General features: G+C 44.0%; 1 protein-coding gene across 1 annotated transcript in view; it reads left to right on the top strand.

Moving 5' to 3' along the window:
* Positions 1-12,951, top strand: part of CPQ (carboxypeptidase Q) — a 1,977,691-nt gene that overhangs the window by 362,604 nt on the left and 1,602,136 nt on the right. The gene's annotated exons all lie outside the window — the stretch shown is intronic.

Raw genomic sequence — 12,951 nt, 5'->3', positions numbered from 1 at the left:
TCTACCACCCCTCTTCAGTGCATCTTATCTCACAGCTGACCTTGTGCCCCAGCCACATATGAGCCACCATCCAGTTGCATTTTCATTCTTCCTGGTAAAAAAACATTAGTAAAATCACCTTCAAACTTGAAGCATTGAATATAACAGTAAATGTAATTAGCATGCACTTTAAAGTATGCTTCACAGTTTTCCTAATCACCCGACTGTTAATTAAATATACGAAAAAAGAAAGGCCATGACAGGGTTGGATTTAGTGCTGGTGCAAAAGTCTTTTTTGGGGCCCTAACAATCTCCGTAGATACCTTTACTACCACCCTCCAACAGTGTCCTTCATCTCTCCGTAGCCCCTCCCCCTCATGACCTCCTCCTCAGACTCCATCACTGCCACCCTCCACCAGTGCCCCTCATCGCTCCGTAGCCCCCCTACCCCATGACCTCCTCCTCGCTTACCTCACTGCCACCCTACACTAGTGCCGCTCATCTCTCTGTAGTCCCCCCCCCCCCCACCCCCACCCCATGACCTCCTCCTTGGCTTCCCTCACTGCCACTCTCCACTAGTACCCCTCATCTCTCGGTAGTTACCCCACCCCATGACCAGCTCCTCGTATTCCCTCACTGCCACCTTTAACCAGGGCCCCTCATCTCTGTTGCCCCTCTCTCATATGCATTCCATTCGTTGTATTGCGCTACTCATATCAGTGTAGGGTGTCACAGTACTTTACATAACGCACACATTACACAGAGACAATAAATCAGTCTACGGGGAATGTCACATAGGCCAATGAGGATTACACGTGTAGGAGTCACATGTCATCCATACTGGTGGGAAATATATTTTACAAGGCTTTGGTCTGGAGAAGCACAAACTCAGGATTTAAAGAGTACTCCAGTGGTTGGGGGTTGGCTTTACTGATAAAAATGTATAACTGCCCAAACAAACTCTTTTTAGCAATATTAGAATAATGAAAGACTGGAGAAGTTCTAACTATATCACAACACAAAAAAAGGTGAAGTTTGTCTGCAGCTCTTTGATGACAGTTCACAGGTCACTGTCCTATTTTAGGATTGTAACTTCTGATCGGCAAGGAACACAAGGATCTCTGTGACAAAGGCAGTAACCCACCGAGCTACCCACATAAAATACAGTTTATCTGCATTTAAAAACTAGCAACAGACAAATGATTGCTCTCCAGCAAGATCATAAATGACCAGTTATCTGAACATTTTTTATTATTGTTGTACATCGGTTGCAGATTCATTGCCAGTGCCAAGTCCCACCCGGCCCACCCCCTAGAACAGGGCTTGCACTACACTCCGGTTTGAAAAACTGCCCATTCAGACCCACTGTGCTCTCCTACCTTTAAAGTACACTTTATATTCTTAAACGGGTCCCATCCAGGGGTGTCAGGCACCCTAGCTGATTCATCCACGTCATCGGGGAATGGTGGTGGGGTGCAGGAATCAATCTCAACCCCTGCACGCGCTCTCCCTGGCTGCACCGGAAGTAGTGGGCTGCTCGACGTCACGGTGCACGCGCTGGAGCTTGTTCCACCGCGCGCCCAAATAGCCGTAGCCCAATCTCGCAACGTGGTGCGTGTGCTGCAGGCGGCAATTTGTTGCTTTTTTGCAAGCAACGGGCCAGTGACGCGCGGCTGCCGCCGTCCTCAAAACAGTGCCACCTGGGGCGGACTGCCCCCCCCCCCTAGCTACGCCGCTGAAATTGCCGCCTGCAGCACACACACCACGTTGATATATCAATTGATATATCATATTTTTGTGTCACTACTGCCCTCAAAATGTGTAGTAATGCCAAAGTCCTGTCAAACTGATCCCCGATTAATGTAGTGCTAAAGGACACCTTCTATCACCCACCTGTCAATATGTCTTTTGTCAGCTTCTCCCCAATCAGAGCAGTGCCCTAGACCTAGCAGGGGTCACATCCTGCCCATTAAACTACTTTAATGGTATCTACCTTAATGTCCATTGCAAGTCCTTCCAGAAAGTGCACAGTCCAAGATTGCACAGTGCATTGTCTTTCGTCTGACACACTGCATCCTCAATACCCCACCCATATCATCTCTTCCCTCTCTCCCTATATAACACTTCAATTTCAAGTAGTACAAAAGTTTAATCAAAGACCAGAGGCATAAGAATAGATCTATATATCTCAACCCAGATCTTTATTTTTTTCAGGGTGCCCAGCTCTAAAACTAAATAGAAATAATGTATACGTTTTCACTATAGTAAATCACATATTCCTCCTCCTTAACATGTCCTCATAGGCTTCTAATGCTCAAAGGAAGGTGACCCCATCATGCTCTGCACTACTAAAACAACATTTATTTTTGATTTTTAAAGTTTTTGGGATGAGCACACATGATTGGATGAATCCCCATTAGATTGGGTTTGTACACAAGCTGCAAAGTCCCTGATTTACCTTTCCCCATGCAATCTGTTTCTGTGCCGTGCAAGAAATTTTTCATAGCCCCGAGAAACGATTTACACTCTGCTGAAACTCAGCCAAGGTGAAAAATGCAGGCAAACTTTTTCTCTAAAAGATTCCCTTTGGCGGAGCTTTTATAAGCACAATGACAAATGTATGAAGGTTGTCACTGCAAATTCGCCATCTGCTATATAACTCGTTGCAAAAGCCGGGATCTTCAAATCTGTGACAGTATAAAACTTAAAACTTCACAGCTTGATGGAATTTGCAAAATTGTACATAGATGTTAGGTAAATTTGCAAGAACACAACGTTGCCGATTTGCAGATCCCTAAATTAAATGCATGGCACCTTAATTCTGCATGCACGGCAGATTAAAGGTAGGAACATCTACTGTAATCATGAATACACGGACTAAACAAATTTGATGAATACAATTAAATACATTAAGAAGCGTTTATTTTGAAAACATTTCGGAACACAGAAAAATATATCGTGTTATGAATATATTTCCATGGTGAGATTTAATGAGTCATTGTTGCAGCTATCTAAACAGACACATTGCGTAGTGAACGTTTGGGGACGCCGACAAATATTTGTGGATTACCTTCTTTATGAACTCTGTCTCTAAGAGCACCACAAATTGAGAAACACTGGACTTCAGCAAAAAAGCCTTTTTGCGGATATTCATTGATTATTCCTTACCTTAGTTGTAGTTGTTTGCTTTCTATATCACTCTCTTCTCAGGAGAGAGTGCTGGACTTGAAGCTGGCTCCCCCGACAGTTGTCTAGATTTTTTTGCTAACAACGTCTGCTGAATAAAAAGGTTCCACTGAGCCTAGAGGCACTGGTGATTGCTTGTCTGCAACGTATTTCACAAATATGGGTATATGTAGGGGTCGTAGTCTTTCGTGTCCCGTGACCTTGCGTTCCCTGCGTCACCTGGCCTTGCGTTCCCTGCTACCCCTGACCTTACGTTCCATGCGTCCCCTGGCCTTGCACTCGAGATACCAGAGGCGAAGTGGACAGATTTAAAAGCAGCACAGATAGTAGTACATGTGCGGTTTTATGGGGCGGAGGCAGAGATCCTTTTAACGAAATTGTCTCTATAGTGAACAGCCAGTGCCTATATGTCAGTTTAAGTTATTGTGTTATTTGTTGCTTTTTTGCAAGCACGTGAGCAGTGCTTGTACTTCAAACGGCGGCCGCGCGGCACTGGCCCGTTGCGGCGACCTTTATTATTTATTTGGGTACACTGACTGTCAGTGTCCCCAAATAAATTATAAAGGCCGCCGCAACGGGCCAGTGCCGCGCGGCCGCGGCCGCCCTCAAAACAGTGCCGCCTGGGGCGGACCACCGCCCCCCCTAGCTACGCCGCTGCATTGTCAAAGTTAGAGCTATTGGTATTGCTCATGACATTGCTTTGACATTGACTTAACAGATGTTAATGCAGTGATACTAATGTGAAACACAAGCGTTCAAGAATTAACCTGGTTTAATCTGAAATACTCTTTAGCATATTTTACGTGACGTTTGCTGCATTATTAACATGACGAACATTGTGATAAACGACGCTTGCTTTGGCTCCTAGACACAAGCCAGACCTGCTCGCCCGATGAACTTCATGGCTCACCTCTAAAAAGGTACGCTTATTTACTCTTTTATTTTACGCAGATATCGTTACAGTTGGCAAAATAAACCACGCCCTACAAACTACGCAACTAAACACTACGACCATTAAACGTCCCCGAACACACAAAGCTGCATTCGAATATTCGCAAATATTGAAGTGTGAGTGTTATTATTGTGAGGTGAGTTCAGAAATGATCCCGCTGTTTGCTGTCAAGATAAGAGCAGGGCCGAGTCCGCAGTCCGTCCTATGAGCAGCTTAATATTCACGCTTCACATGAGAGAGAGATCCGTCATCCGCCGACGAGCGCCGCGACACGCCCGGAATCACTGCACGGACAGCTGGTAGACCTGATCCTCGCTATATGAGAGTATTTTGCAAACATTGGAGGAATGTGGCGTAAAGGCCAGAGATGCTGATATCAAAAACAACCAAAAGGTGACGGACTTAAATGGTAGCACCTCACTTTTTATAATACTGCTGCCTTATCTGGCTGTTAGTGCACAATAACTCCAGCACCATTCACCTAGTGGTGCCTCAGAAAAGAATCTGACAATTTATTCACAACAAATGGAGGTGCCCTGAACATAGAATAGAGAGTCCAAAGTATTTCTCTTTTTCTTTGTTTGACTTTTATTTCATAGCTGATAAATATACAACAACAGCCAACGCGTTTCGTTCCTTTAAAGACAAATTTTAACAGAACTTCTTCAGGGCTCAAATTGATAGCAAGTCAAGTACAAACTTTATATTTGATGATTGGTGAGTAAGAAATAGACAGCGAGTCCCACTTGATGTGTAGGACATCCAAAATATCAAAATTATCTTAGTCGGTCGTAGAAGGTTTAGCTATATCTGGAGAACCAATGGTTCAAATTGAAGATGAAAAGGTCCATTATAATGGTGACTATCAGATTTCTTAATAAAAATCTGTAAAGTAGCTTCAAATGGTTTTGTAAAGTGGAAAATCTTAATTTGCATAGGTGGACGCTCAATTTATTAACAGCGAAATATCGATCAATCACCTTGATTCCTGCTCTCTCTCCGATTCACCGAGGCCAGAGATGCTGACCTTGGCGCTGGGGAGCTAGGTTCAAGCTAAGGCGTGAGCTCAACTTCCTGTGATTCTGGGCAAATCACTAAATCTCCCCATGCCTTCCAAAAGTGAATGTGTCCTTGTGTAACGGAACGAACTGGAGCTCACGTAAAGCGCTTGAATGCCTTCATGTCGTAAGAAGGCGTTTATGTATTGTTACATCATCCCAGCCATAAATCTGACCTCTCTAATCTGTTAGGACACTGCCCGCGAATACTATGACGGGCTGCGCTCTCTTTTTCCACTGTCTCCGCCCGTCAATAACACCCTGTCCAACCCTGAACCATGGCAGAGGGCAGCTCTGAGACGCAAGAATGCACACAAAGCGCTACTCACACCGAAGCTGGCCAGCCAGGTCTGGGCGCCGACCCTTGGTTTGCAATGACGCCGTTCGCTGGCAGCGAGCACAGGGCGGGAAGGCTGCTCCCTGCAGGCACCGGGGTGATGTTGTTGTGTCTGCTCCTCGCTGCCTCCTGCCTGTGTGCATACATCCGGCACACCGCATGGACACCCAGGAGATACAACCCGCCCCCTCCTTGCCAACGGATGAGCAGTAGCAATGAGCAGGAGAGATGGCGCGCCTGGTCGCAGTCTGCAGGGACAGCGAGGAGAAGTTCCCGCTGTTCATCGAGGACACCCTGACGGCGAGGGAAAGAGTGGGTGACCCGTGGTGCAAAGGTAGCTCGCCGACTTTGTAACCAAGAAACAGCGCGTCATTTTCGGATTGGGGGGCGTGTTTTCTCTCCTCTTGCCATTGGCTGGAATGTTTACATTCCAGAGGAGAGAAAGAATCGAAAAAACACGCCCCCGAATCCGAAAAAGACAGGGCTTAAACGGACAGACGCCCCTCTCCTCCAATGGCTGGCCTCCGTTTAGGAAGCCAGCCAATGGAGAAGAGGGGCGGGTTCAAGCCCCGTACTGAAATCAATAAATCTCGCGAGCGAGACTGCGCAAGCGCAGCTTTCGCTAGCCGAGACCTAAAAAGCACTCATTCTGTGTTGGGTGACAAAGTTATAGCTTTGGATTCCTCCCCACCTGATTCAGAATGGGCCGGCGGTCCGCGCCTGGTTCTTCCAGGTATGGGGACACCAAAGTCTATTTTTCTCGGAGTGCATAAGGTTTTGACTGCCACAGCAGCCAAGCTTCATTCCCTGTTTTTTGTCTTCTGACATTTCCAGTCCCTCCTTGACTCCCAACACCCTCTCACCACAACCTTAGGCAGAAGCATACATATACTACCTGCACAGAGCAGCGGTAAATGTGTCCGTCTAACCTCAAATATTGAGGAATTCCATGTAATTCTATTACTGAGTAATCTGGTCCCATGTGGTAATTGCCCATTCCTTGGGATTACAGTGGATTGGAGCGGATTTACGGCTTGGCAACCGTTAGGGCCCAGTCAGTATTTGCACCTCAGAGTTAGCGCCTAAACGTCATTGAAAAGCTATAAATAAACATTACGAGTGTGACAGGCAAGAATTACGTTTTTTATAGGCTTGAATGGAAAAACAATTCTAAATTATGACATGTATCCGTAATGATTACACCAGGGCGTAATTTACAAATGTGTTTTCCCTCACCCAAGATGTGCACAGAGTATGCATTTGCGGATTGTACACACATACAGTTGACAAATGATTTGCCTTTCACATTTCATAACTTCAAAATATAGTATTTTCCTATTAATGCTACTAATGAGAACCTCTTCATGTGTAATGTAGCTACGTATGTGAAGGCACATTACTGGGGCACACTGATGGGGCCTACCACTAGTAAGGCATGCGTGCATGCCGAAAAAGCTGTTTCTAAAGGGTTGGACTGCAGTAACAAGACGGAATTGCCATCCATTTTATGGCGATGATAGACTTGGACACAAATTAAATGGCAGTTAATTACGTTGCTTATCATTGTTGTTAATGGAAAAAGTAATTTACTACATGGTAAGGGCAGGCCGCAGCATAACATGGCTTTTCGCTCTGATAATTCCTAATTATGTTGCCATGGTCACGTGTAATACCATGATTTTGTCTTGCTCTGGCACATTAACTATTTATTCATTTATATAATTATTTTGCAGAGCGATATCTTGTGGCCTTTTTGATGCAGCGGTAAATTTACAGAAAAGTCAGTCCGTTTTTTACAGACCCTGCCCAGTGGTGTAGGGCTAGAGAGAGGGGCAGCCCTAGAGCTGGCTTCAGAGAAGGATGGATGGGTTGCATGGCATGGGCGCACTCTCTAGGAGGAGGGCGAGGGATTTCATTGGTGTTGGCCTTAAGCAGCAGGCTTGTCTTCAAAGGTCTTTGGAAACTTGACAGGTTTGGCTTGTTTTTAGATCTGCTCATAAGTTTTTTCAAATCAATTATATTGTTGACAAATTAAAAATAAAGGACAATAAGAACATTGAAAGAGAAAAAGCATGCTAACATTACGAGAATAACACTGTTTCGTTTAGTAATTAAAAACACAAGTAGTTTTAAGCATTCCAAAGTATTTGATATCAAAACCATTCAAACTTAAACGAGGCACTCTACGCTCATAAAATCCGCCGAACCTTCCAGATTTCATGACCCGATGACTTTTTCACTCTATGACCTTTAGTTGAATCTTGTTTGTGCTCAGATTTGCTTAGCTTTCGTTTCAGCTTTTGTAGGAAATTTGTTCCAAATGAATGGAAGTTTTGGAGAATCTGAATACAGGACCTGCAGATGTATTCTTTATGAAAATAGGAGCCAGTGTTGTTCAGGGATAATATGCAGCATTGCATTCAGATTCAGGTCCAGCCTGGCTGCTGGATATTGTAGCCTCGGGAGTTTTTAGTGTCTGTTCTGAGTGCTGGCAAGATTGGTGCAGTGTTCCCGTAATAGAAGAGGAATGGTCCATCTCAACATCATAAATTGGAGCTGGGTGTTTATAACCCTGCTGACATTTGTTGTCCTGTTCAAAACACCCCAAGTGTTTTTAGGTCTCGCCTGACCCAGCGCATGCGCTGGTCTGGCGAGACATTTTGTGAGGGCTCCAAAAAGTGCTACCAGGCCAGCCTAGAGCTACAGTGCATGTGCGCGGGCGCGCGCGCCGCGTTTTACCGGGATAATTTTAACTTTCGCGGCCGTAAGGCCGCTTTGATGTTTAATCGCAATCGCGATCACTTTTACTTTCGAGGCCGCAAGGCCGCTTGGCATAGCCAATAGGTCTCGCTTTTGGGACCTTATAAGTTATGCAACTGTTGCATGGCTAAACACTTATAAGGTCCCAAAGGCGAGACCTATTGGCTATGCCAATGCTTGTTACTACTTGCACTGAGGTAGCAACCATTAGAATGGGATGGGGATTCTCTGGGTAGAGAACATCAGTCTTTGGACCATTAAGTCATAGAATACTCCTTCATCCAGAAGTAAATGCGTTTCGGACATGTTGTGATGTTGTTTTGCTGACTCGAGTCGCCTACAACACAAATGTTGGGCTGATTGTTGTCAGCTAACATTTGGAAAGGAAAGAGTGATTGGTTGATAATCTGAGCAAGAGGTCTCAAATAAATGTTAAATATCAGATGTTGTGAGGTGAGCAATAAGGGGTACCATTGGAGATTTTGTGTTGATGACGTGGATGAACCCACACCGATCTGTTGCTGCAGTTAAAAAATGGAAATATTGGCACCACCGTAGGACGTTCTCCTAATTCCTGCCCTTTTTCCCAGGCATTCCAGAAAGATTTCATGGTCCACTTTGTGTATTGCTGTGCAATAATGCAGTCTAGATATGGTGACTCCCTGAGCCAGTAATTGTTGGTGTTGGATGCTTTGTAGTGGATTCATTTTGGATGCAGTAGTATGCTGATTTTGTGACATGGAGTATATTATTTGGTTCAACAAAGTCTTGACGCTGGTGCATGACCAATCACACCATGATTTCGCTTACAGTGCAGAGGCTGGACATATGCAGTGTGGAAGGGAGGGACTTATGTTGTTTGTAATGTCTTGATTAAGAGTAGCCACATTGTATCTAAAGTGAAAGTCAAGCAAGGCCCAGCAAGGAGACTGGAGGCTTTGTTTTTTGTCTTCTCTGTTCATATGTTCAGGACTCTGTCGCTAAAGTCCAAAAAGGTTGTGCTGCTAAGTGGTGGTGTTTCAGTATGTAGGAAGGAAAATGGTTGTGATGACTAGAAGGTATTGACTTTGAAGTTTTTGTCCTCAAGGAAAGTAAGCAAGTTGGACAGTGACAGAACTGGTCTATGATGGCCACAACATTTGTCACGACTCTGAAGCTAAGTTAGTTCATTGTTTCTCTGGAGACTAGGTTGATGTGAGTGGCATAATGATTTTTCTTGGCCCTCCTGACTGTCTTGTGATAGGTCCTCATGTGACTTTTACAAAGTTAGGCGGACTTGGGTTTCTTCCACCATAAACCACTTATGGGAGGCTTTGAAAACTGACTTGGGTTTTCTTGTTCACATAAAGGCTACAACATCAACGACTGTGGTGATGCCGAGATGAAGTGCTTCAAAAACATGATTTGTAAAAAACGAAAAGAGTCCAAGGACTGCAGCATTTCATCCTTGGTGACATGGAATCACCTAGTAATTTAGCTAATCGATGGAGTTGGCTATTTATACCCCAGCTACTTTGTTGTGTTTTAGGGCATTTGATTGGTGGGATTTCTCCCAACCTATTGATCTGGTTTTCTTCTAGGTTTAGGTTCCAGTAAAAGAATGATCAAGTTTAACTTTAAAATTCTAATTCTCTTCAAAAGTAGATTTTTCTGTTTTAACCAATGTTTTGAATTTTAATTTATCAGAAATGCAACGGTAGGGCAGACACAATGGGCAAAAGAAAAGCATCACATTTCACTACGTTTTGGGTTAGATTAGATCTGTCAGAGATGAGATAAACAATCCTTAGTCATATCTATAAATAAACACATTTTTCTAATTTTGATATAAAATTGGAAGTCTAGAAAGGTCACTGTTCATAAGGCTTTTCGGAATTATTTAATTGTCTTAGTAGTGTAAAGCATGATTGCACTTTTGGAATTATCCGAGTTCTCTTAATCTTTCTTCCATGTGTGATATATGGTCTTTAGCACTGTCATGGTATACAGAACTGGGGGAGTCTCACTTTCTCATGGTGAGAACTTGCAACCTGAATTCCTTTGTGTAAATATGAAGCCCTCTGTGCTAGCATTATTGTATGAAATTGGGTTATTAGGTGATTGGGTACAAGCTCCAATCAAATAATCAACACTATCTTTCTCAGGGTTAACCACAAAAGTCACTAAATTAACCTGTGCTTATCCTTCTAGTAGTTTGGAACAAAGCAGTCAGGCTTGACATAGAGGAAATGTGTAAAGTATTTATGCAGCACTCAAACAGTAACACAGTAAATGCACAACACAAAGAAATACCAAACCAATGTAGAAAATAGAGTAATATGTAATAAATAAAACTACACCAAAACAACAAAAATCCATAACAGGAGATATGAGTTTTTAAAGTTTCCAACAAAAATATCACCAAGAAGCACAAAGCGCCACACGCAGTCATCTGGTCATGCTGGACTTGGGGAAAACCACAATTTCAGGCTAACAGCGTTGGAGTGCGGGTTGGAGGTTTTTGGTATGCGCAACAGGTCAGGCTTCATGGCTGACTGTTGCTGCAGCGTGAAGAGCTGGCCGTCGCTATAGCTTGGGGGTGGTGGTCATCTTGGACTGTTGGTGAAAAGTGCAGGGCTTGTGTATCCGGCCGTTAAGGATGGTTGCTGTCGGCATGAAGAGCAGGCCCATCTGGAGCCTTGCATTGTCAGTTGTCGCAGGCAGTTTATGCTCAGCGTGGAGAGGCCACTGTGGGCGGGAGTAGGCCAAAAAGTCTGTATCTTCATCTTTTCTTCAGTAGGAGTTCACATCAATGTAACCCAAGGGTTTGGGACCTGAGGGGTACCTGTTGGGGATCAGGACTCACTCCAGCACAGAACAGCAGCAGGGTTCAGGTAGGTACAGGCAGGGACAGTTGGTGCTGATCAACTGGGCCATTGCAGTGAGGCCGCTGGAAGCTTGTTGTGTCTTATAGTTCACACAGGAGGTCAGCCAACTGACACTTGGAGTCACTCTGGGTAGCCTAGATTCAAGGCAAGCAGGTACAATCGTCCTTCTGTCAGCAGGGCAGTCTCTCTTCTGAATCTTTTACAGGTCCAGGAAAGTTCTGATGAGAGGTTCTGAAGATGCCACTTTTAAACCTGGTGCCAGCCTTTGTGTGGGGAATTATCTGACCTTTACCAAACCTGGTTTTAATCAGTTCTCCTTTTCCCCCAGGTGTGCCTCCAGACTGTCTAGGGTGACAGAGGCAAAGGCAGGCATGAAGTCAGGTTCGTTTCTGTGTACTGCAGCCAGGGTCCTTTGAAATTTAACCAGAGCAGGGAACAGCTCCTCACCATCCATCCTGCCAGACAGAGCCTAGCCCCTCATACCTAGGCCTCTTTTGTCTCAATTTCTGCAAGCAATACACAACCCACAACAGGAGAGCCATAGATATTCATGTGACCCGCAACACTGGCTGGAAAGCACAGTTGGTTTGGGCCAACTTTCTAAAACTGGCATTTATAAAATTCTAACTTAAAATCCAAGTTCACCAGGGGATTTCAAATTACAATTCGTTTAAGTGGAAACATAATTTTTCCATCTGGTCTCAAAATGAAGTTAGCACTTATTAGATATACTAAGGTAACACAGTGGTAGTCTATAGGCGAGATAGCATTACCGCAGTGATAAACAACGTTAGGAGTTTCTCTCTGCCAAGATATGTCAAACTAACACCCATGTCCTGCTTTTTTGATACCATGCACTGTGCCCTATGAGCCTTTGGGCATACCTTAGGAGGGACTCATAGTATTCATAAAGGAATGTTTAGGCATGGCGAAAGGTTTATTTTGCCAGTTTGAAATGGCAGTTTGAAACTGTGCAACAGGCTGCAGACGTAAGCCTGAGGCATGTTTTAAGAGGCTACTTTAGTGGTGGCACAATGAGTGCTGCAGGCCGCTAGTATCATTTAATTTACAGGTCCTGGGCACATGTAGTACCCTTTACTAGGGACTTTAATGTACCAATCAGGTGTAGGCCAATTTTCTCTGTTTTAGGGAGAGAGCTAAGCGCTTTACCACTGGTTAGCAGGGTAAAAGTAAACAGAGTCCTAAAAAACAACATAAGTGAGTTCTAAAGAGAAAGTAAAAAATCTGGGGTGACCCCGCAGAGAGCGCCAGGTCTAACAATTGTGATATGTGAATGTGCAGCTTGACTAGAGATGATTATGTGCACAATAAGTACATGGATCAATCTTGTGACCCGAATTAACATACTGTTAAAGTAGTTTCACCTTCTAGTGCCTCATATGTTCTTTAAATGTGAATGGGTAGCAATGGATATAGGCACTGATCACTTCCATTAACTTTGTCAGTCATAAGTGAAGTCTACACATTATTTTAGTTGTACTCTATAGTGCTCTTTAGTAAATTCAATGTTCACTATTTACATTAGGTCTGAAACTTTCAACTTAATTTGCAACATAAATATTATGCACCATATTTTCTTCCTGTCAGACCTCTAGTCACCCATATCCTTTCTTCTGTAATGTTACTTTGCATCATAGTGCTTTACCAAAACCGTTGTTGAGTACTTCTAAAGATTTAAAGCTCTTGTAAGCCCTCCCTTAGCACTTACAAAGGGATTTGTTCCAAGTTTAGCGGATAGGGTATTCCTTAATAAATGCGGCAGCTGTACCAATCACTACATTGCCAGTGGAT

Source organism: Triturus cristatus, chromosome 5_1, assembly GCF_964204655.1.
Source record: "Triturus cristatus chromosome 5_1, aTriCri1.1, whole genome shotgun sequence".
NCBI classification, from domain to species: domain Eukaryota; kingdom Metazoa; phylum Chordata; class Amphibia; order Caudata; family Salamandridae; genus Triturus; species Triturus cristatus.
This window is presented reverse-complemented; position numbering and strand designations above follow the sequence as displayed.